The following is a 17,598-nucleotide window of genomic DNA, read 5'->3' as shown; positions in this document are numbered from 1 at the left end:
AAAAACTGAGTCCGGAGACTGGCGGTGCCATGCTGCATAGCGGAACAGCGCGTTGAATCCTACGCCAGAACGGCCCCGGCAGCGCGAATGTCTCGGGCCGTCGCGGTCTGCTGCTTTGTCATAAAAGGGAGTTTCGAAGGGCATGTCATGGGTGCGATCATACCAGCACTAATGCACCGGATCCCATCATAACTCCGCAGTTAAGCGTGCTTGGGCGAGAGAAGTAATAGGATGGGTGACCCCCTAGGAAGTCCTCGTGTTGCACCCTTTTTATTTTTTGCCCGCTTTTTTATTTTTTGATAATATTTATTTTTAATTTTTTGGCTTTTGGCTTTTCCTCTTCGGATAATTTTTTTTCCCCGACAATAAACTGAGTCCGGAGACTAGCGGTGCCATGCCGCATAGCGGGACCAGCGCGTTGAATCCTACGCCAGAACGGCCCCGGCAGCGTGAATGTCTCGGGCCGTCGAGGTCTGCTGCTTTGTCATAAAAGGGAGTTTCGAAGGGTATATCATGGGTGCGATCATACCAGCACTAATGCGCCGGATCCCATCAGAACTCCGCAGTTAAGCGTGCTTGGGCGAGAGTAGTAGTAGGATGGGTGACCCCCTGGGAAGTCCTCGTGTTGCACCCCTTTTATTTTTTGCCCGCTTTTTTATTTTTTGATAACATTTATTTTTAATTTTTTGGCTTTTGGCTTTTCCTCTTCGGATAATTTTTTTCCCCCGAAAATAAACTGAGTCCGGAGACTCGCGGTGCCATGCCGCATAGCGGAACAGCGCGTTGAATCCTACGCCAGAACGGCCCCGGCAGCGCGAATGTCTCGGGCCGTCGAGGTCTGCTGCTTTGTCATAAAAGGGTGTTTCGATGGGCATGTCATGGGTGCGATCATACCAGCCCTAATGCACCGGATCCCATCAGAACTCCGCAGTTAAGCGTGCTTGGGCGAGAGTAGTACTAGGATGGGTGACCCCCTGGGAAGTCCTCGTCTTGCACCCCTTTTTATTTTTTGCCCACTTTTTTATTTTTTGATAATATTTATTTTTAATTTTTCGGCTTTTGGCTTTTCCTCTTCGGATAATTTTTTTCCCCCGAAAATAAACTGAGTCCGGAGACTCGCGGTGCCATGCCGCATAGCGGAACAGCGCGTTGAATCCTACGCCAGAACGGCCCCGGCAGCGCGAATGTCTCGGGCCGTCGCGGTCTGCTGCTTTGTCATAAAAGGGAGTTTCGAAGGGCATGTCATGGGTGCGATCATACCAGCACTAATGCACCGGATCCCATCATAACTCCGCAGTTAAGCGTGCTTGGGCGAGAGAAGTAATAGGATGGGTGACCCCCTAGGAAGTCCTCGTGTTGCACCCTTTTTATTTTTTGCCCGCTTTTTTATTTTTTGATAATATTTATTTTTAATTTTTTGGCTTTTGGCTTTTCCACTTCGGATAATTTTTTTTCCCCGACAATAAACTGAGTCCGGAGACTAGCGGTGCCATGCCGCATAGCGGGACCAGCGCGTTGAATCCTACGCCAGAACGGCCCCGGCAGCGTGAATGTCTCGGGCCGTCGAGGTCTGCTGCTTTGTCATAAAAGGGAGTTTCGAAGGGCATATCATAGGTGCGATCATACCAGCACTAATGCACCGGATCCTATCAGAACTCCGTAGTTAAGCGTGCTTGGGCGAGAGTAGTAGTAGGATGGGTGACCCCCTGGGAAGTCCTCGTGTTGCACCCCTTTTATTTTTTGCCCGCTTTTTTATTTTTTGATAACATTTATTTTTAATTTTTTGGCTTTTGGCTTTTCCTCTTCGGATAATTTTTTTCCCCCGAAAATAAACTGAGTCCGGAGACTCGCGGTGCCATGCCGCATAGCGGAACAGCGCGTTGAATCCTACGCCAGAACGGCCCCGGCAGCGCGAATGTCTCGGGCCGTCGAGGTCTGCTGCTTTGTCATAAAAGGGTGTTTCGATGGGCATGTCATGGGTGCGATCATACCAGCCCTAATGCACCGGATCCAATCAGAACTCCGCAGTTAAGCGTGCTTGGGCGAGAGTAGTACTAGGATGGGTGACCCCCTGGGAAGTCCTCGTCTTGCACCCCTTTTTATTTTTTGCCCACTTTTTTATTTTTTGATAATATTTATTTTTAATTTTTCGGCTTTTGGCTTTTCCTCTTCGGATAATTTTTTTCCCCCGAAAATAAACCGAGTCCGGAGACTCGCGGTGCCATGCCGCATAGCGGAACAGCGCGTTGAATCCTACGCCAGAACGGCCCCGGCAGCGCGAATATCTCGGGCCGTCGAGGTCTGCTGCTTTGTCATAAAAGGGAGTTTCGAAGGGCATGTCATGGGTGCGATCATACCAGTACTAATGCACCGGATCCCATCAAAGCTCCGCAGTTAAGCGTGCTTGGGCGAGAGTAGTACTAGGATGGGTGACCCCCTGGGAAGTCCTCGTGTTGCACCCTTTTTATTTTTTTCTCCACTTTTTTATTTTTTGATAATATTTATTTTTAATTTTTCGGCTTTTGGCTTTTCCTCTTCGGATAATTTTTTTCCCCCGAAAATAAACTGAGTCCGGAGACTCGCGGTGCCATGCCGCATAGCGGAACAGCGCGTTGAATCCTACGCCAGAACGGCCCCGGCAGCGCGAATGCCTCGGACCGTCGAGATCTGCTGCTTTGTCATAAAAGGGAGTTTCGAAGGGCATGTCATGGGTGCGATCATACCAGCACTAATGCACCGGATCCGATCAGAACTCCGCAGTTAAGCGTGCCTGGGCGAGAGTAGTACTAGGATGGGTGACCCCCTGGGAAGTCCTCGTGTTGCACCCTTTTTATTTTTTGCCCGCTTTTTTATTTTTTGATAATATTTATTTTTAATTTTTCGGCTTTTGGCTTTTCCTCTTCGGATAATTTTTTTTTCTCGAAAAAAAACTGAGTCCGGAGACTGGCGGTGCCATGCTGCATAGCGGAACAGCGCGTTGAATCCTACGCCAGAACGGCCCCGGCAGCGCGAATGTCTCGGGCCGTCGCGGTCTGCTGCTTTGTCATAAAAGGGAGTTTCGAAGGGCATGTCATGGGTGCGATCATACCAGCACTAATGCACCGGATCCCATCATAACTCCGCAGTTAAGCGTGCTTGGGCGAGAGAAGTAATAGGATGGGTGACCCCCTAGGAAGTCCTCGTGTTGCACCCTTTTTATTTTTTGCCCGCTTTTTTATTTTTTGATAATATTTATTTTTAATTTTTTGGCTTTTGGCTTTTCCTCTTCGGATAATTTTTTTCCCCGACAATAAACTGAGTCCGGAGACTAGCGGTGCCATGCCGCATAGCGGGACCAGCGCGTTGAATCCTACGCCAGAACGGCCCCGGCAGCGTGAATGTCTCGGGCCGTCGAGGTCTGCTGCTTTGTCATAAAAGGGAGTTTCGAAGGGTATATCATGGGTGCGATCATACCAGCACTAATGCACCGGATCCCATCAGAACTCCGCAGTTAAGCGTGCTTGGGCGAGAGTAGTAGTAGGATGGGTGACCCCCTGGGAAGTCCTCGTGTTGCACCCCTTTTATTTTTTGCCCGCTTTTTTATTTTTTGATAACATTTATTTTTAATTTTTTGGCTTTTGGCTTTTCCTCTTCGGATAATTTTTTTCCCCCGAAAATAAACTGAGTCCGGAGACTCGCGGTGCCATGCCGCATAGCGGAACAGCGCGTTGAATCCTACGCCAGAACGGCCCCGGCAGCGCGAATGTCTCGGGCCGTCGAGGTCTGCTGCTTTGTCATAAAAGGGTGTTTCGATGGGCATGTCATGGGTGCGATCATACCAGCCCTAATGCACCGGATCCAATCAGAACTCCGCAGTTAAGCGTGCTTGGGCGAGAGTAGTACTAGGATGGGTGACCCCCTGGGAAGTCCTCGTCTTGCACCCCTTTTTATTTTTTGCCCACTTTTTTATTTTTTGATAATATTTATTTTTAATTTTTCGGCTTTTGGCTTTTCCTCTTCGGATAATTTTTTTCCCCCGAAAATAAACCGAGTCCGGAGACTCGCGGTGCCATGCCGCATAGCGGAACAGCGCGTTGAATCCTACGCCAGAACGGCCCCGGCAGCGCGAATATCTCGGGCCGTCGAGGTCTGCTGCTTTGTCATAAAAGGGAGTTTCGAAGGGCATGTCATGGGTGCGATCATACCAGTACTAATGCACCGGATCCCATCAAAGCTCCGCAGTTAAGCGTGCTTGGGCGAGAGTAGTACTAGGATGGGTGACCCCCTGGGAAGTCCTCGTGTTGCACCCTTTTTATTTTTTTCTCCACTTTTTTATTTTTTGATAATATTTATTTTTAATTTTTCGGCTTTTGGCTTTTCCTCTTCGGATAATTTTTTTCCCCCGAAAATAAACTGAGTCCGGAGACTCGCGGTGCCATGCCGCATAGCGGAACAGCGCGTTGAATCCTACGCCAGAACGGCCCCGGCAGCGCGAATGCCTCGGACCGTCGAGATCTGCTGCTTTGTCATAAAAGGGAGTTTCGAAGGGCATGTCATGGGTGCGATCATACCAGCACTAATGCACCGGATCCGATCAGAACTCCGCAGTTAAGCGTGCCTGGGCGAGAGTAGTACTAGGATGGGTGACCCCCTGGGAAGTCCTCGTGTTGCACCCTTTTTATTTTTTGCCCGCTTTTTTATTTTTTGATAATATTTATTTTTAATTTTTCGGCTTTTGGCTTTTCCTCTTCGGATAATTTTTTTTTCTCGAAAAAAAACTGAGTCCGGAGACTGGCGGTGCCATGCTGCATAGCGGAACAGCGCGTTGAATCCTACGCCAGAACGGCCCCGGCAGCGCGAATGTCTCGGGCCGTCGCGGTCTGCTGCTTTGTCATAAAAGGGAGTTTCGAAGGGCATGTCATGGGTGCGATCATACCAGCACTAATGCACCGGATCCCATCATAACTCCGCAGTTAAGCGTGCTTGGGCGAGAGAAGTAATAGGATGGGTGACCCCCTAGGAAGTCCTCGTGTTGCACCCTTTTTATTTTTTGCCCGCTTTTTTATTTTTTGATAATATTTATTTTTAATTTTTTGGCTTTTGGCTTTTCCTCTTCGGATAATTTTTTTCCCCGACAATAAACTGAGTCCGGAGACTAGCGGTGCCATGCCGCATAGCGGGACCAGCGCGTTGAATCCTACGCCAGAACGGCCCCGGCAGCGTGAATGTCTCGGGCCGTCGAGGTCTGCTGCTTTGTCATAAAAGGGAGTTTCGAAGGGTATATCATGGGTGCGATCATACCAGCACTAATGCACCGGATCCCATCAGAACTCCGCAGTTAAGCGTGCTTGGGCGAGAGTAGTAGTAGGATGGGTGACCCCCTGGGAAGTCCTCGTGTTGCACCCCTTTTATTTTTTGCCCGCTTTTTTATTTTTTGATAACATTTATTTTTAATTTTTTGGCTTTTGGCTTTTCCTCTTCGGATAATTTTTTTCCCCCGAAAATAAACTGAGTCCGGAGACTCGCGGTGCCATGCCGCATAGCGGAACAGCGCGTTGAATCCTACGCCAGAACGGCCCCGGCAGCGCGAATGTCTCGGGCCGTCGAGGTCTGCTGCTTTGTCAAAAAAGGGTGTTTCGATGGGCATGTCATGGGTGCGATCATACCAGCCCTAATGCACCGGATCCCATCAGAACTCCGCAGTTAAGCGTGCTTGGGCGAGAGTAGTACTAGGATGGGTGACCCCCTGGGAAGTCCTCGTCTTGCACCCCTTTTTATTTTTTGCCCACTTTTTTATTTTTTGATAATATTTATTTTTAATTTTTCGGCTTTTGGCTTTTCCTCTTCGGATAATTTTTTTCCCCCGAAAATAAACTGAGTCCGGAGACTCGCGGTGCCATGCCGCATAGCGGAACAGCGCGTTGAATCCGACGCCAGAACGGCCCCGGCAGCGCGAATATCTCGGGCCGTCGAGGTCTGCTGCTTTGTCATAAAAGGGAGTTTCGAAGGGCATGTCATGGGTGCGATCATACCAGCACTAATGCACCGGATCCCATCAAAACTCCGCAGTTAAGCGTGCTTGGGCGAGAGTAGTACTAGGATGGGTGACCCCCTGGGAAGTCCTCGTGTTGCACCCTTTTTATTTTTTTCTCCACTTTTTTATTTTTTGATAATATTTATTTTTAATTTTTCGGCTTTTGGCTTTTCCTCTTCGGATAATTTTTTTCCCCCGAAAATAAACTGAGTCCGGAGACTGGCGGTGCCATGCCGCATAGCGGGACCAGCGCGTTGAATCCTACGCCAGAACGGCCCCGGCGGCGCGAATGTCTCGGGCCGTCGAGGTCTGCTGCTTTGTCATAAAAGGGAGTTTCGATGGGCATGTCATGGGTGCGATCATACCAGCACTAATGCACCGGATCCCATCAGAACTCCGCAGTTAAGCGTGCTTGGGCGAGAGTAGTACTAGGATGGGTGACCTCCTGGGAAGTCCTCGTGTTGCACCCCTTTTATTTTTTGCCCGCTTTTTTATTTTTTGATAATATTTATTTTTAATTTTTCGGCTTTTGGCTTTTCCTCTTCGGATAATTTTTTTCCCCCGAAAATAAACTGAGTCCGGAGACTCGCGGTGCCATGCCGCATAGCGGAACAGCGCGTTGAATCCTACGCCAGAACGGCCCCGGCAGCGCGAATGCCTCGGGCCGTCGAGATCTGCTGCTTTGTCATAAAAGGGAGTTTCGAAGGGCATGTCATGGGTGCGATCATACCAGCACTAATGCACCGGATCCGATCAGAACTCCGCAGTTAAGCGTGCTTGGGCGAGAGTAGTACTAGGATGGGTGACCCCCTGGGAAGTCCTCGTGTTGCACCCTTTTTATTTTTTGCCCGCTTTTTTATTTTTTGATAATATTGATTTTTAATTTTTCGGCTTTTGGCTTTTCCTCTTCGGATAATTTTTTTTTCTCGAAAATAAACTAAGTCCGGAGACTGGCGGTGCCATGCTGCATAGCGGAACAGCGCGTTGAATCCTACGCCAGAACGGCCCCGGCAGCGCGAATGTCTCGGGCCGTCGCGGTCTGCTGCTTTGTCATAAAAGGAAGTTTCGAAGGGCATGTCATGGGTGCGATCATACCAGCACTAATGCACCGGATCCCATCATAACTCCGCAGTTAAGCGTGCTTGGGCGAGAGTAGTACTAGGATGGGTGACCCCCTGGGAAGTCCTCGTGTTGCACCCCTTTTATTTTTTGCCCGCTTTTTTATTTTTTGATAATATTTATTTTTAATTTTTCGGCTTTTGGCTTTTCCTCTTCGGATAATTTTTTTCCCCCGAAAATAAACTGAGTCCGGAGACTCGCGGTGCCATGCCGCATAGCGGAACAGCGCGTTGAATCCTACGCCAGAACGGCCCCGGCAGCGCGAATGCCTCGGGCCGTCGAGATCTGCTGCTTTGTCATAAAAGGGAGTTTCGAAGGGCATGTCATGGGTGCGATCATACCAGCACTAATGCACCGGATCCGATCAGAACTCCGCAGTTAAGCGTGCCTGGGCGAGAGTAGTACTAGGATGGGTGACCCCCTGGGAAGTCCTCGTGTTGCACCCTTTTTATTTTTTGCCCGCTTTTTTATTTTTTGATAATATTTATTTTTAATTTTTCGGCTTTTGGCTTTTCCTCTTCGGATAATTTTTTTTTCTCGAAAAAAAACTGAGTCCGGAGACTGGCGGTGCCATGCTGCATAGCGGAACAGCGCGTTGGATCCTACGCCAGAACGGCCCCGGCGGCGCGAATGTCTCGGGCCGTCGCGGTCTGCTGCTTTGTCATAAAAGGGAGTTTCGAAGGGCATGTCATGGGTGCGATCATACCAGCACTAATGCACCGGATCCCATCATAACTCCGCAGTTAAGCGTGCTTGGGCGAGAGAAGTAATAGGAAGGGTGACCCCCTAGGAAGTCCTCGTGTTGCACCCTTTTTATTTTTTGCCCGCTTTTTTATTTTTTGATAATATTTATTTTTAATTTTTTGGCTTTTGGCTTTTCCTCTTCGGATAATTTTTTTTCCCCGACAATAAACTGAGTCCGGAGACTAGCGGTGCCATGCCGCATAGCGGGACCAGCGCGTTGAATCCTACGCCAGAACGGCCCCGGCAGCGTGAATGTCTCGGGCCGTCGAGGTCTACTGCTTTGTCATAAAAGGGAGTTTCGAAGGGCATATCATGGGTGCGATCATACCAGCACTAATGCACCGGATCCCATCAGAACTCCGCAGTTAAGCGTGCTTGGGCGAGAGTAGTACTAGGATGGGTGACCCCCTGGGAAGTCCTCGTGTTGCACCCCTTTTATTTTTTGCCCGCTTTTTTATTTTTTGATAACATTTATTTTTAATTTTTTGGCTTTTGGCTTTTCCTCTTCGGATAATTTTTTTCCCCCGAAAATAAACTGAGTCCGGAGACTCGCGGTGCCATGCCGCATAGCGGAACAGCGCGTTGAATCCTACGCCAGAACGGCCCCGGCAGCGCGAATGTCTCGGGCCGTCGAGGTCTGCAGCTTTGTCATAAAAGGGTGTTTCGATGGGCATGTCATGGGTGCGATCATACCAGCCCTAATGCACCAGATCCCATCAGAACTCCGCAGTTAAGCGTGCTTGGGCGAGAGTAGTACTAGGATGGGTGACCCCCTGGGAAGTCCTCGTCTTGCACCCCTTTTTATTTTTTGCCCACTTTTTTATTTTTTGATAATATTTATTTTTAATTTTTCGGCTTTTGGCTTTTCCTCTTCGGATAATTTTTTTCCCCCGAAAATAAACTGAGTCCGGAGACTCGCGGTGCCAAGCCGCATAGCGGAACAGCGCGTTGAATCCTACGCCAGAACGGCCCCGGCAGCGCGAATATCTCGGGCCGTCGAGGTCTGCTGCTTTGTCATAAAAGGGAGTTTCGAAGGGCATGTCATGGGTGCGATCATACCAGCACTAATGCACCGGATCCCATCAAAACTCCGCAGTTAAGCGTGCTTGGGCGGGAGTAGTACTAGGATGGGTGACCCCCTGGGAAGTCCTCGTGTTGCACCCCTTTTATTTTTTGCCCGCTTTTTTATTTTTTGATAACACTTATTTTTAATTTTTTGGCTTTTGGCTTTTCCTCTTCGGATAATTTTTTTCCCCCGAAAATAAACTGAGTCCGGAGACTCGCGGTGCCATGCCGCATAGCGGAACAGCGCGTTGAATCCTACGCCAGAACGGCCTCGGCAGCGCGAATGTCTCGGGCCGTCGAGGTCTGCTGCTTTGTCATAAAAGGGTGTTTCGATGGGCATGTCATGGGTGCGATCATACCAGCCCTAATGCACCGGATCCCATCAGAACTCCGCAGTTAAGCGTGCTTGGGCGAGAGTAGTACTAGGATGGGTGACCCCCTCGGAAGTCCTCGTCTTGCACCCCTTTTTATTTTTTGCCCACTTTTTTATTTTTTGATAATATTTATTTTTAATTTTTCGGCTTTTGGCTTTTCCTCTTCGGATAATTTTTTTCCCCCGAAAATAAACTGAGTCCGGAGACTCGCGGTGCCATGCCGCATAGCGGAACAGCGCGTTGAATCCTACGCCAGAACGGCCCCGGCAGCGCGAATATCTCGGGCCGTCGAGGTCTGCTGCTTTGTCATAAAAGGGAGTTTCGAAGGGCATGTCATGGGTGCGATCATACCAGCACTAATGCACCGGATCCCATCAAAACTCCGCAGTTAAGCGTGCTTGGGCGAGAGTAGTACTAGGATGGGTGACCCCCTGGGAAGTCCTCGTGTTGCACCCTTTTTATTTTTTTCTCCACTTTTTTATTTTTTGATAATATTTATTTTTAATTTTTCGGCTTTTGGCTTTTCCTCTTCGGATAATTTTTTTCCCCCGAAAATAAACTGAGTCCGGAGACTGGCGGTGCCATGCCGCATAGCGGGACCAGCGCGTTGAATCCTACGCCAGAACGGCCCCGGCGGCGCGAATGTCTCGCGCCGTCGAGGTCTGCTGCTTTGTCATAAAAGGGAGTTTCGATGGGCATGTCATGGGTGCGATCATACCAGCACTAATGCACCGGATCCCATCAGAACTCCGCAGTTAAGCGTGCTTGGGCGAGAGTAGTACTAGGATGGGTGACCCCCTGGGAAGTCCTCGTGCTGCACCCCTTTTATTTTTTGCCCGCTTTTTTATTTTTTGATAATATTTATTTTTAATTTTTCGGCTTTTGGCTTTTCCTCTTCGGATAATTTTTTTCCCTCGAAAATAAACTGAGTCCGGAGACTCGCGGTGCCATGCCGCATAGCGGAACAGCGCGTTGAATCCTACGCCAGAACGGCCCCGGCAGCGCGAATGCCTCGGGCCGTCGAGATCTGCTGCTTTGTCATAAAAGGGAGTTTCGAAGGGCATGTCATGGGTGCGATCATACCAGCACTAATGCACCGGATCCGATCAGAACTCTGCAGTTAAGCGTGCTTGGGCGAGAGTAGTACTAGGATGGGTGACCCCCTGGGAAGTCCTCGTGTTGCACCCTTTTTATTTTTTGCCCGCTTTTTTATTTTTTGATAATATTTATTTTTAATTTTTCGGCTTTTGGCTTTTCCTCTTCGGATAATTTTTTTTTCTCGAAAATAAACTGAGTCCGGAGACTGGCGGTGCCATGCTGCATAGCGGAACAGCGCGTTGAATCCTACGCCAGAACGGCCCCGGCAGCGCGAATGTCTCGGGCCGTCGCGGTCTGCTGCTTTGTCATAAAAGGGAGTTTCGAAGGGCATGTCATGGGTGCGATCATACCAGCACTAATGCACCGGATCCCATCATAACTCCGCAGTTAAGCGTGCTTGGGCGAGAGAAGTACTAGGATGGGTGACCCCCTAGGAAGTCCTCGTGTTGCACCCTTTTTATTTTTTGCCCGCTTTTTTATTTTTTGATAATATTTATTTTTAATTTTTTGGCTTTTGGCTTTTCCTCTTCCGATAATTTTTTCCCCCCGAAAATAAACTGAGTCCGGAGACTGGCGGTGCCATGCCGCATAGCGGAACAGCGCGTTGAATCATACGCCAGAACGGCCCTGGTAGCGCGAATGTCTCGGGCCGTCGAGGTCTGCTGCTTTGTCTTAAAAGGGAGTTTCGAAGGGCATGTCTTGGGTGCGATCATTCCAGCACTAATGCACCGGATCCCATCAGAACTCCGCAGTTAAGCGTGCACCGGATCCCATCAGAACTCCGCAGTTAAGCGTGCTTGGGCGAGAGTAGTACTAGGATGGGTGACCCCCTGGGAAGTCCTCGTGTTGCACCCTTTTTATTTTTTGCCCGCTTTTTTATTTTTTGATAATATTTATTTTTAATTTTTCGGGTTTTGGCTTTTCCTCTTCGGATAATTTTTTTCCCCCGAAAATAAACTGAGTCCGGAGACTCGCGGTGCCATGCCGCATAGCGGAACAGCGCGTTGAATCCTACGCCAGAACGGCCCCGGCAGCGCGAATATCTCGGGCCGTCGAGGTCTGCTGCTTTGTCGTTCGAAGGGCATGTCATGGGTGCGATCATACCAGCACTAATGCACCGGATCCCATCAAAACTCCGCAGTTAAGCGTGCTTGGGCGGGAGTAGTACTAGGATGGGTGACCCCCTGGGAAGTCCTCGTGTTGCACCCCTTTTATTTTTTGCCCGCTTTTTTATTTTTTGATAACATTTATTTTTAATTTTTTGGCTTTTGGCTTTTCCTCTTCGGATAATTTTTTTCCCCCGAAAATAAACTGAGTCCGGAGACTCGCGGTGCCATGCCGCATAGCGGAACAGCGCGTTGAATCCTACGCCAGAACGGCCCCGGCAGCGCGAATGTCTCGGGCCGTCGAGGTCTGCTGCTTTGTCATAAAAGGGTGTTTCGATGGGCATGTCATGGGTGCGATCATACCAGCCCTAATGCACCGGATCCCATCAGAACTCCGCAGTTAAGCGTGCTTGGGCGAGAGTAGTACTAGGATGGGTGACCCCCTGGGAAGTCCTCGTCTTGCACCCCTTTTTATTTTTTGCCCACTTTTTTATTTTTTGATAATATTTATTTTTAATTTTTCGGCTTTTGGCTTTTCCTCTTCGGATAATTTTTTTCCCCCGAAAATAAACTGAGTCCGGAGACTCGCGGTGCCATGCCGCATAGCGGAACAGCGCGTTGAATCCTACGCCAGAGCGGCCCCGGCAGCGCGAATATCTCGGGCCGTCGAGGTCTGCTGCTTTGTCATAAAAGGGAGTTTCGAAGGGCATGTCATGGGTGCGATCATACCAGCACTAATGCACCGGATCCCATCAAAACTCCGCAGTTAAGCGTGCTTGGGCGAGAGTAGTACTAGGATGGGTGACCCACTGGGAAGTCCTCGTGTTGCACCCTTTTTATTTTTTTCTCCACTTTTTTATTTTTTGATAATATTTATTTTTAATTTTTCGGCTTTTGGCTTTTCCTCTTCGGATAATTTTTTTCCCCCGAAAATAAACTGAGTCCGGAGACTGGCGGTGCCATGCCGCATAGCGGGACCAGCGCGTTGAATCCTACGCCAGAACGGCCCCGGCGGCGCGAATGTCTCGCGCCGTCGAGGTCTGCTGCTTTGTCATAAAAGGGAGTTTCGATGGGCATGTCATGGGTGCGATCATACCAGCACTAATGCACCGGATCCCATCAGAACTCCGCAGTTAAGCGTGCTTGGGCGAGAGTAGTACTAGGATGGGTGACCCCCTGGGAAGTCCTCGTGCTGCACCCCTTTTATTTTTTGCCCGCTTTTTTATTTTTTGATAATATTTATTTTTAATTTTTCGGCTTTTGGCTTTTCCTCTTCGGATAATTTTTTTCCCTCGAAAATAAACTGAGTCCGGAGACTCGCGGTGCCATGCCGCATAGCGGAACAGCGCGTTGAATCCTACGCCAGAACGGCCCCGGCAGCGCGAATGCCTCGGGCCGTCGAGATCTGCTGCTTTGTCATAAAAGGGAGTTTCGAAGGGCATGTCATGGGTGCGATCATACCAGCACTAATGCACCGGATCCGATCAGAACTCTGCAGTTAAGCGTGCTTGGGCGAGAGTAGTACTAGGATGGGTGACCCCCTGGGAAGTCCTCGTGTTGCACCCTTTTTATTTTTTGCCCGCTTTTTTATTTTTTGATAATATTTATTTTTAATTTTTCGGCTTTTGGCTTTTCCTCTTCGGATAATTTTTTTTTCTCGAAAATAAACTGAGTCCGGAGACTGGCGGTGCCATGCTGCATAGCGGAACAGCGCGTTGAATCCTACGCCAGAACGGCCCCGGCAGCGCGAATGTCTCGGGCCGTCGCGGTCTGCTGCTTTGTCATAAAAGGGAGTTTCGAAGGGCATGTCATGGGTGCGATCATACCAGCACTAATGCACCGGATCCCATCATAACTCCGCAGTTAAGCGTGCTTGGGCGAGAGAAGTACTAGGATGGGTGACCCCCTAGGAAGTCCTCGTGTTGCACCCTTTTTATTTTTTGCCCGCTTTTTTATTTTTTGATAATATTTATTTTTAATTTTTTGGCTTTTGGCTTTTCCTCTTCCGATAATTTTTTCCCCCCGAAAATAAACTGAGTCCGGAGACTGGCGGTGCCATGCCGCATAGCGGAACAGCGCGTTGAATCATACGCCAGAACGGCCCCGGTAGCGCGAATGTCTCGGGCCGTCGAGGTCTGCTGCTTTGTCTTAAAAGGGAGTTTCGAAGGGCATGTCTTGGGTGCGATCATACCAGCACTAATGCACCGGATCCCATCAGAACTCCGCAGTTAAGCGTGCACCGGATCCCATCAGAACTCCGCAGTTAAGCGTGCTTGGGCGAGAGTAGTACTAGGATGGGTGACCCCCTGGGAAGTCCTCGTGTTGCACCCTTTTTATTTTTTGCCCGCTTTTTTATTTTTTGATAATATTTATTTTTAATTTTTCGGGTTTTGGCTTTTCCTCTTCGGATAATTTTTTTCCCCCGAAAATAAACTGAGTCCGGAGACTCGCGGTGCCATGCCGCATAGCGGAACAGCGCGTTGAATCCTACGCCAGAACGGCCCCGGCAGCGCGAATATCTCGGGCCGTCGAGGTCTGCTGATTTGTCATAAAAGGGAGTTTCGAAGGGCATGTCATGGGTGCGATCATACCAGCACTAATGCACCGGATCCCATCAAAACTCCGCAGTTAAGCGTGCTTGGGCGGGAGTAGTACTAGGATGGGTGACCCCCTGGGAAGTCCTCGTGTTGCACCCCTTTTATTTTTTGCCCGCTTTTTTATTTTTTGATAACATTTATTTTTAATTTTTTGGCTTTTGGCTTTTCCTCTTCGGATAATTTTTTTCCCCCGAAAATAAACTGAGTCCGGAGACTCGCGGTGCCATGCCGCATAGCGGAACAGCGCGTTGAATCCTACGCCAGAACGGCCCCGGCAGCGCGAATGTCTCGGGCCGTCGAGGTCTGCTGCTTTGTCATAAAAGGGTGTTTCGATGGGCATGTCATGGGTGCGATCATACCAGCCCTAATGCACCGGATCCCATCAGAACTCCGCAGTTAAGCGTGCTTGGGCGAGAGTAGTACTAGGATGGGTGACCCCCTGGGAAGTCCTCGTCTTGCACCCCTTTTTATTTTTTGCCCACTTTTTTATTTTTTGATAATATTTATTTTTAATTTTTCGGCTTTTGGCTTTTCCTCTTCGGATAATTTTTTTCCCCCGAAAATAAACTGAGTCCGGAGACTCGCGGTGCCATGCCGCATAGCGGAACAGCGCGTTGAATCCTACGCCAGAGCGGCCCCGGCAGCGCGAATATCTCGGGCCGTCGAGGTCTGCTGCTTTGTCATAAAAGGGAGTTTCGAAGGGCATGTCATGGGTGCGATCATACCAGCACTAATGCACCGGATCCCATCAAAACTCCGCAGTTAAGCGTGCTTGGGCGAGAGTAGTACTAGGATGGGTGACCCCCTGGGAAGTCCTCGTGTTGCACCCTTTTTATTTTTTTCTCCACTTTTTTATTTTTTGATAATATTTATTTTTAATTTTTCGGCTTTTGGCTTTTCCTCTTCGGATAATTTTTTTCCCCCGAAAATAAACTGAGTCCGGAGACTGGCGGTGCCATGCCGCATAGCGGGACCAGCGCGTTGAATCCTACGCCAGAACGGCCCCGGCGGCGCGAATGTCTCGCGCCGTCGAGGTCTGCTGCTTTGTCATAAAAGGGAGTTTCGATGGGCATGTCATGGGTGCGATCATACCAGCACTAATGCACCGGATCCCATCAGAACTCCGCAGTTAAGCGTGCTTGGGCGAGAGTAGTACTAGGATGGGTGACCCCCTGGGAAGTCCTCGTGCTGCACCCCTTTTATTTTTTGCCCGCTTTTTTATTTTTTGATAATATTTATTTTTAATTTTTCGGCTTTTGGCTTTTCCTCTTCGGATAATTTTTTTCCCTCGAAAATAAACTGAGTCCGGAGACTCGCGGTGCCATGCCGCATAGCGGAACAGCGCGTTGAATCCTACGCCAGAACGGCCCCGGCAGCGCGAATGCCTCGGGCCGTCGAGATCTGCTGCTTTGTCATAAAAGGGAGTTTCGAAGGGCATGTCATGGGTGCGATCATACCAGCACTAATGCACCGGATCCGATCAGAACTCTGCAGTTAAGCGTGCTTGGGCGAGAGTAGTACTAGGATGGGTGACCCCCTGGGAAGTCCTCGTGTTGCACCCTTTTTATTTTTTGCCCGCTTTTTTATTTTTTGATAATATTTATTTTTAATTTTTCGGCTTTTGGCTTTTCCTCTTCGGATAATTTTTTTTTCTCGAAAATAAACTGAGTCCGGAGACTGGCGGTGCCATGCTGCATAGCGGAACAGCGCGTTGAATCCTACGCCAGAACGGCCCCGGCAGCGCGAATGTCTCGGGCCGTCGCGGTCTGCTGCTTTGTCATAAAAGGGAGTTTCGAAGGGCATGTCATGGGTGCGATCATACCAGCACTAATGCACCGGATCCCATCATAACTCCGCAGTTAAGCGTGCTTGGGCGAGAGAAGTACTAGGATGGGTGACCCCCTAGGAAGTCCTCGTGTTGCACCCTTTTTATTTTTTGCCCGCTTTTTTATTTTTTGATAATATTTATTTTTAATTTTTTGGCTTTTGGCTTTTCCTCTTCCGATAATTTTTTCCCCCCGAAAATAAACTGAGTCCGGAGACTGGCGGTGCCATGCCGCATAGCGGAACAGCGCGTTGAATCATACGCCAGAACGGCCCCGGTAGCGCGAATGTCTCGGGCCGTCGAGGTCTGCTGCTTTGTCTTAAAAGGGAGTTTCGAAGGGCATGTCTTGGGTGCGATCATACCAGCACTAATGCACCGGATCCCATCAGAACTCCGCAGTTAAGCGTGCACCGGATCCCATCAGAACTCCGCAGTTAAGCGTGCTTGGGCGAGAGTAGTACTAGGATGGGTGACCCCCTGGGAAGTCCTCGTGTTGCACCCTTTTTATTTTTTGCCCGCTTTTTTATTTTTTGATAATATTTATTTTTAATTTTTCGGGTTTTGGCTTTTCCTCTTCGGATAATTTTTTTCCCCGACAATAAACTGAGTCCGGAGACTGGCGGTGCCATGCCGCATAGCGGGACCAGCGCGTTGAATCCTACGCCAGAACGGCCCCGGCAGCGTGAATGTCTCGGGCCGTCGAGGTCTGCTGCTTTGTCATAAAAGGGAGTTTCGAAGGGCATGTCATTGGTGCGATCATACCAGCACTAATGCACCGGATCCCATCAGAACTCCGTAGTTAAGCGTGCTTGGGCGAGAGTAGTACTAGGATGGGTGACCCCCTGGGAAGTCCTCGTGTTGCACCCTTTTTATTTTTTGCCCGCTTTTTTATTTTTTGATAATATTTATTTTTAATTTTTCGGCTTTTGGCTTTTCCTCTTCGGATAATTTTTTTTTTCCGAAAATAAACTGAGTCCGGAGACTGGCGGTGCCATGCCGCATAGCGGAACAGCGCGTTGAATCCTACGCCAGAACGGCCCCGGCAGCGCGAATGTCTCGGGCCGTCGCGGTCTGCTGCTTTGTCATAAAAGGGAGTTTCGAAGGGCATGTCATGGGTGCGATCATACCAGCACTAATGCACCGGATCCCATCATAACTCCACAGTTAAGCGTGCTTGGGCGAGAGAAGTACTAGGATGGGTGACCCCCTGGGAAGTCCTCGTGTTGCACCCATTTTATTTTTTGCCCGCTTTTTTATTTTTTGATAATATTTATTTTTAATTATTTGGCTTTTGGCTTTTCCTCTTCGGATAATTTTTTTCCCCCGAAAATAAACTGAGTCCGGAGGCTGGCGGTGCCATGCCGCATAGCGGAACAGCGTGTTGAATCCTACGCCAGAACGGCCCCGGCAGCGCGAATGTCTCGGGCCGTCGAGGTCTGCTGCTTTGTCATAAAAGGGAGTTTCGAAGGGCATGTCATGGGTGCGATCATACCAGCACTAATGCACCGGATCCCATCAGAACTCCGCAGTTAAGCGTGCTTGGGCGAGAGTAGTACTAGGATGGGTGACCCCTTGGGAAGTCCTCGTGTTGCACCCCTTTTATTTTTTGCCCGCTTTTTTATTTTTTGATAACATTTATTTTTTATTTTTCGGCTTT

The 17,598-nt window shown here is 49.2% G+C and overlaps 39 non-coding genes and 9 pseudogenes across 39 annotated transcripts; all 48 read left to right on the top strand.

Annotated features, from left to right (window-relative positions):
- Window positions 1-149: 149 nt before the first annotated feature.
- On the top strand, window positions 150-268 carry LOC148708982 (5S ribosomal RNA; annotated as a pseudogene).
- Window positions 269-515: 247 nt separating this feature from the next.
- On the top strand, window positions 516-634 carry LOC148708981 (5S ribosomal RNA). The gene has a single exon (XR_015978560.2). It is a non-coding gene; the product is annotated as a 5S ribosomal RNA (ribosomal RNA).
- A 246-nt stretch (window positions 635-880) lies between these two features.
- On the top strand, window positions 881-999 carry LOC148708980 (5S ribosomal RNA). Its single transcript, XR_015982203.2, has one exon. It is a non-coding gene; the product is annotated as a 5S ribosomal RNA (ribosomal RNA).
- Window positions 1,000-1,246: 247 nt separating this feature from the next.
- LOC148708979 (5S ribosomal RNA) lies at window positions 1,247-1,365 on the top strand (annotated as a pseudogene).
- Window positions 1,366-1,612: 247 nt separating this feature from the next.
- On the top strand, window positions 1,613-1,731 carry LOC148708978 (5S ribosomal RNA). The gene has a single exon (XR_015984787.2). It is a non-coding gene; the product is annotated as a 5S ribosomal RNA (ribosomal RNA).
- Window positions 1,732-1,977: 246 nt separating this feature from the next.
- Window positions 1,978-2,096, top strand: LOC148708977 (5S ribosomal RNA). The gene has a single exon (XR_015978364.2). It is a non-coding gene; the product is annotated as a 5S ribosomal RNA (ribosomal RNA).
- A 247-nt stretch (window positions 2,097-2,343) lies between these two features.
- LOC148708976 (5S ribosomal RNA) lies at window positions 2,344-2,462 on the top strand. The gene has a single exon (XR_015981504.2). It is a non-coding gene; the product is annotated as a 5S ribosomal RNA (ribosomal RNA).
- Window positions 2,463-2,709: 247 nt separating this feature from the next.
- LOC148708975 (5S ribosomal RNA) lies at window positions 2,710-2,828 on the top strand. The gene has a single exon (XR_015982201.2). It is a non-coding gene; the product is annotated as a 5S ribosomal RNA (ribosomal RNA).
- Window positions 2,829-3,074: 246 nt separating this feature from the next.
- On the top strand, window positions 3,075-3,193 carry LOC148708974 (5S ribosomal RNA; annotated as a pseudogene).
- A 246-nt stretch (window positions 3,194-3,439) lies between these two features.
- LOC148708973 (5S ribosomal RNA) lies at window positions 3,440-3,558 on the top strand. Its single transcript, XR_015981503.2, has one exon. It is a non-coding gene; the product is annotated as a 5S ribosomal RNA (ribosomal RNA).
- Window positions 3,559-3,804: 246 nt separating this feature from the next.
- LOC148708972 (5S ribosomal RNA) lies at window positions 3,805-3,923 on the top strand. Its single transcript, XR_015982200.2, has one exon. It is a non-coding gene; the product is annotated as a 5S ribosomal RNA (ribosomal RNA).
- A 247-nt stretch (window positions 3,924-4,170) lies between these two features.
- Window positions 4,171-4,289, top strand: LOC148708971 (5S ribosomal RNA). The gene has a single exon (XR_016407910.1). It is a non-coding gene; the product is annotated as a 5S ribosomal RNA (ribosomal RNA).
- Window positions 4,290-4,536: 247 nt separating this feature from the next.
- LOC148708970 (5S ribosomal RNA) lies at window positions 4,537-4,655 on the top strand. The gene has a single exon (XR_015978558.2). It is a non-coding gene; the product is annotated as a 5S ribosomal RNA (ribosomal RNA).
- Window positions 4,656-4,901: 246 nt separating this feature from the next.
- Window positions 4,902-5,020, top strand: LOC148708969 (5S ribosomal RNA; annotated as a pseudogene).
- A 246-nt stretch (window positions 5,021-5,266) lies between these two features.
- Window positions 5,267-5,385, top strand: LOC148708968 (5S ribosomal RNA). The gene has a single exon (XR_016401215.1). It is a non-coding gene; the product is annotated as a 5S ribosomal RNA (ribosomal RNA).
- A 246-nt stretch (window positions 5,386-5,631) lies between these two features.
- Window positions 5,632-5,750, top strand: LOC148708967 (5S ribosomal RNA). The gene has a single exon (XR_015984964.2). It is a non-coding gene; the product is annotated as a 5S ribosomal RNA (ribosomal RNA).
- Window positions 5,751-5,997: 247 nt separating this feature from the next.
- On the top strand, window positions 5,998-6,116 carry LOC148708966 (5S ribosomal RNA). The gene has a single exon (XR_015979291.2). It is a non-coding gene; the product is annotated as a 5S ribosomal RNA (ribosomal RNA).
- A 248-nt stretch (window positions 6,117-6,364) lies between these two features.
- Window positions 6,365-6,483, top strand: LOC148708965 (5S ribosomal RNA). The gene has a single exon (XR_015978557.2). It is a non-coding gene; the product is annotated as a 5S ribosomal RNA (ribosomal RNA).
- Window positions 6,484-6,729: 246 nt separating this feature from the next.
- Window positions 6,730-6,848, top strand: LOC148708964 (5S ribosomal RNA). The gene has a single exon (XR_015983839.2). It is a non-coding gene; the product is annotated as a 5S ribosomal RNA (ribosomal RNA).
- A 246-nt stretch (window positions 6,849-7,094) lies between these two features.
- Window positions 7,095-7,213, top strand: LOC148708963 (5S ribosomal RNA). Its single transcript, XR_015978361.2, has one exon. It is a non-coding gene; the product is annotated as a 5S ribosomal RNA (ribosomal RNA).
- Window positions 7,214-7,459: 246 nt separating this feature from the next.
- Window positions 7,460-7,578, top strand: LOC148708962 (5S ribosomal RNA). The gene has a single exon (XR_015981502.2). It is a non-coding gene; the product is annotated as a 5S ribosomal RNA (ribosomal RNA).
- Window positions 7,579-7,824: 246 nt separating this feature from the next.
- On the top strand, window positions 7,825-7,943 carry LOC148708961 (5S ribosomal RNA; annotated as a pseudogene).
- A 247-nt stretch (window positions 7,944-8,190) lies between these two features.
- On the top strand, window positions 8,191-8,309 carry LOC148708960 (5S ribosomal RNA). The gene has a single exon (XR_015978360.2). It is a non-coding gene; the product is annotated as a 5S ribosomal RNA (ribosomal RNA).
- A 246-nt stretch (window positions 8,310-8,555) lies between these two features.
- On the top strand, window positions 8,556-8,674 carry LOC148708959 (5S ribosomal RNA). The gene has a single exon (XR_015981501.2). It is a non-coding gene; the product is annotated as a 5S ribosomal RNA (ribosomal RNA).
- A 247-nt stretch (window positions 8,675-8,921) lies between these two features.
- On the top strand, window positions 8,922-9,040 carry LOC148708958 (5S ribosomal RNA). Its single transcript, XR_015982196.2, has one exon. It is a non-coding gene; the product is annotated as a 5S ribosomal RNA (ribosomal RNA).
- A 246-nt stretch (window positions 9,041-9,286) lies between these two features.
- On the top strand, window positions 9,287-9,405 carry LOC148708957 (5S ribosomal RNA). The gene has a single exon (XR_015979290.2). It is a non-coding gene; the product is annotated as a 5S ribosomal RNA (ribosomal RNA).
- A 247-nt stretch (window positions 9,406-9,652) lies between these two features.
- On the top strand, window positions 9,653-9,771 carry LOC148708956 (5S ribosomal RNA). The gene has a single exon (XR_015978556.1). It is a non-coding gene; the product is annotated as a 5S ribosomal RNA (ribosomal RNA).
- Window positions 9,772-10,019: 248 nt separating this feature from the next.
- On the top strand, window positions 10,020-10,138 carry LOC148708955 (5S ribosomal RNA). Its single transcript, XR_015978358.2, has one exon. It is a non-coding gene; the product is annotated as a 5S ribosomal RNA (ribosomal RNA).
- A 246-nt stretch (window positions 10,139-10,384) lies between these two features.
- Window positions 10,385-10,503, top strand: LOC148708954 (5S ribosomal RNA). Its single transcript, XR_016406286.1, has one exon. It is a non-coding gene; the product is annotated as a 5S ribosomal RNA (ribosomal RNA).
- Window positions 10,504-10,749: 246 nt separating this feature from the next.
- Window positions 10,750-10,868, top strand: LOC148708953 (5S ribosomal RNA). Its single transcript, XR_015984962.2, has one exon. It is a non-coding gene; the product is annotated as a 5S ribosomal RNA (ribosomal RNA).
- Window positions 10,869-11,114: 246 nt separating this feature from the next.
- LOC148708952 (5S ribosomal RNA) lies at window positions 11,115-11,268 on the top strand (annotated as a pseudogene).
- A 235-nt stretch (window positions 11,269-11,503) lies between these two features.
- On the top strand, window positions 11,504-11,622 carry LOC148708951 (5S ribosomal RNA). Its single transcript, XR_015978555.2, has one exon. It is a non-coding gene; the product is annotated as a 5S ribosomal RNA (ribosomal RNA).
- A 246-nt stretch (window positions 11,623-11,868) lies between these two features.
- Window positions 11,869-11,987, top strand: LOC148708950 (5S ribosomal RNA). The gene has a single exon (XR_015983828.2). It is a non-coding gene; the product is annotated as a 5S ribosomal RNA (ribosomal RNA).
- Window positions 11,988-12,234: 247 nt separating this feature from the next.
- On the top strand, window positions 12,235-12,353 carry LOC148708949 (5S ribosomal RNA). Its single transcript, XR_015978357.2, has one exon. It is a non-coding gene; the product is annotated as a 5S ribosomal RNA (ribosomal RNA).
- A 248-nt stretch (window positions 12,354-12,601) lies between these two features.
- Window positions 12,602-12,720, top strand: LOC148708948 (5S ribosomal RNA). The gene has a single exon (XR_015981499.2). It is a non-coding gene; the product is annotated as a 5S ribosomal RNA (ribosomal RNA).
- A 246-nt stretch (window positions 12,721-12,966) lies between these two features.
- LOC148708947 (5S ribosomal RNA) lies at window positions 12,967-13,085 on the top strand. Its single transcript, XR_015982195.2, has one exon. It is a non-coding gene; the product is annotated as a 5S ribosomal RNA (ribosomal RNA).
- Window positions 13,086-13,331: 246 nt separating this feature from the next.
- On the top strand, window positions 13,332-13,450 carry LOC148708946 (5S ribosomal RNA). The gene has a single exon (XR_015978356.2). It is a non-coding gene; the product is annotated as a 5S ribosomal RNA (ribosomal RNA).
- A 246-nt stretch (window positions 13,451-13,696) lies between these two features.
- LOC148708945 (5S ribosomal RNA) lies at window positions 13,697-13,850 on the top strand (annotated as a pseudogene).
- A 246-nt stretch (window positions 13,851-14,096) lies between these two features.
- LOC148708944 (5S ribosomal RNA) lies at window positions 14,097-14,215 on the top strand. The gene has a single exon (XR_015982192.2). It is a non-coding gene; the product is annotated as a 5S ribosomal RNA (ribosomal RNA).
- Window positions 14,216-14,461: 246 nt separating this feature from the next.
- Window positions 14,462-14,580, top strand: LOC148708943 (5S ribosomal RNA). Its single transcript, XR_015979288.1, has one exon. It is a non-coding gene; the product is annotated as a 5S ribosomal RNA (ribosomal RNA).
- A 247-nt stretch (window positions 14,581-14,827) lies between these two features.
- On the top strand, window positions 14,828-14,946 carry LOC148708942 (5S ribosomal RNA). Its single transcript, XR_015978554.1, has one exon. It is a non-coding gene; the product is annotated as a 5S ribosomal RNA (ribosomal RNA).
- A 248-nt stretch (window positions 14,947-15,194) lies between these two features.
- LOC148708941 (5S ribosomal RNA) lies at window positions 15,195-15,313 on the top strand. Its single transcript, XR_015978355.2, has one exon. It is a non-coding gene; the product is annotated as a 5S ribosomal RNA (ribosomal RNA).
- A 246-nt stretch (window positions 15,314-15,559) lies between these two features.
- Window positions 15,560-15,678, top strand: LOC148708940 (5S ribosomal RNA). Its single transcript, XR_015984961.2, has one exon. It is a non-coding gene; the product is annotated as a 5S ribosomal RNA (ribosomal RNA).
- A 246-nt stretch (window positions 15,679-15,924) lies between these two features.
- On the top strand, window positions 15,925-16,043 carry LOC148708939 (5S ribosomal RNA). Its single transcript, XR_015979287.2, has one exon. It is a non-coding gene; the product is annotated as a 5S ribosomal RNA (ribosomal RNA).
- Window positions 16,044-16,289: 246 nt separating this feature from the next.
- LOC148708938 (5S ribosomal RNA) lies at window positions 16,290-16,443 on the top strand (annotated as a pseudogene).
- A 246-nt stretch (window positions 16,444-16,689) lies between these two features.
- On the top strand, window positions 16,690-16,808 carry LOC148708937 (5S ribosomal RNA). The gene has a single exon (XR_015983817.2). It is a non-coding gene; the product is annotated as a 5S ribosomal RNA (ribosomal RNA).
- Window positions 16,809-17,054: 246 nt separating this feature from the next.
- On the top strand, window positions 17,055-17,173 carry LOC148708936 (5S ribosomal RNA; annotated as a pseudogene).
- Window positions 17,174-17,419: 246 nt separating this feature from the next.
- On the top strand, window positions 17,420-17,538 carry LOC148708935 (5S ribosomal RNA). The gene has a single exon (XR_015979474.2). It is a non-coding gene; the product is annotated as a 5S ribosomal RNA (ribosomal RNA).
- The last annotated feature ends 60 nt before the right edge of the window (window positions 17,539-17,598 follow it).

Source organism: Phoenix dactylifera, chromosome 4 (assembly GCF_051530095.1).
Source record: "Phoenix dactylifera cultivar Ajwa chromosome 4, Ajwa_hap1_PhDact_Kaust_v1.1, whole genome shotgun sequence".
Classification (NCBI taxonomy): Eukaryota; Viridiplantae; Streptophyta; class Magnoliopsida; order Arecales; family Arecaceae; genus Phoenix; species Phoenix dactylifera.
Note: the sequence above shows the minus strand (reverse complement) of the source record. Positions and strands in the feature narration are given on the sequence as shown.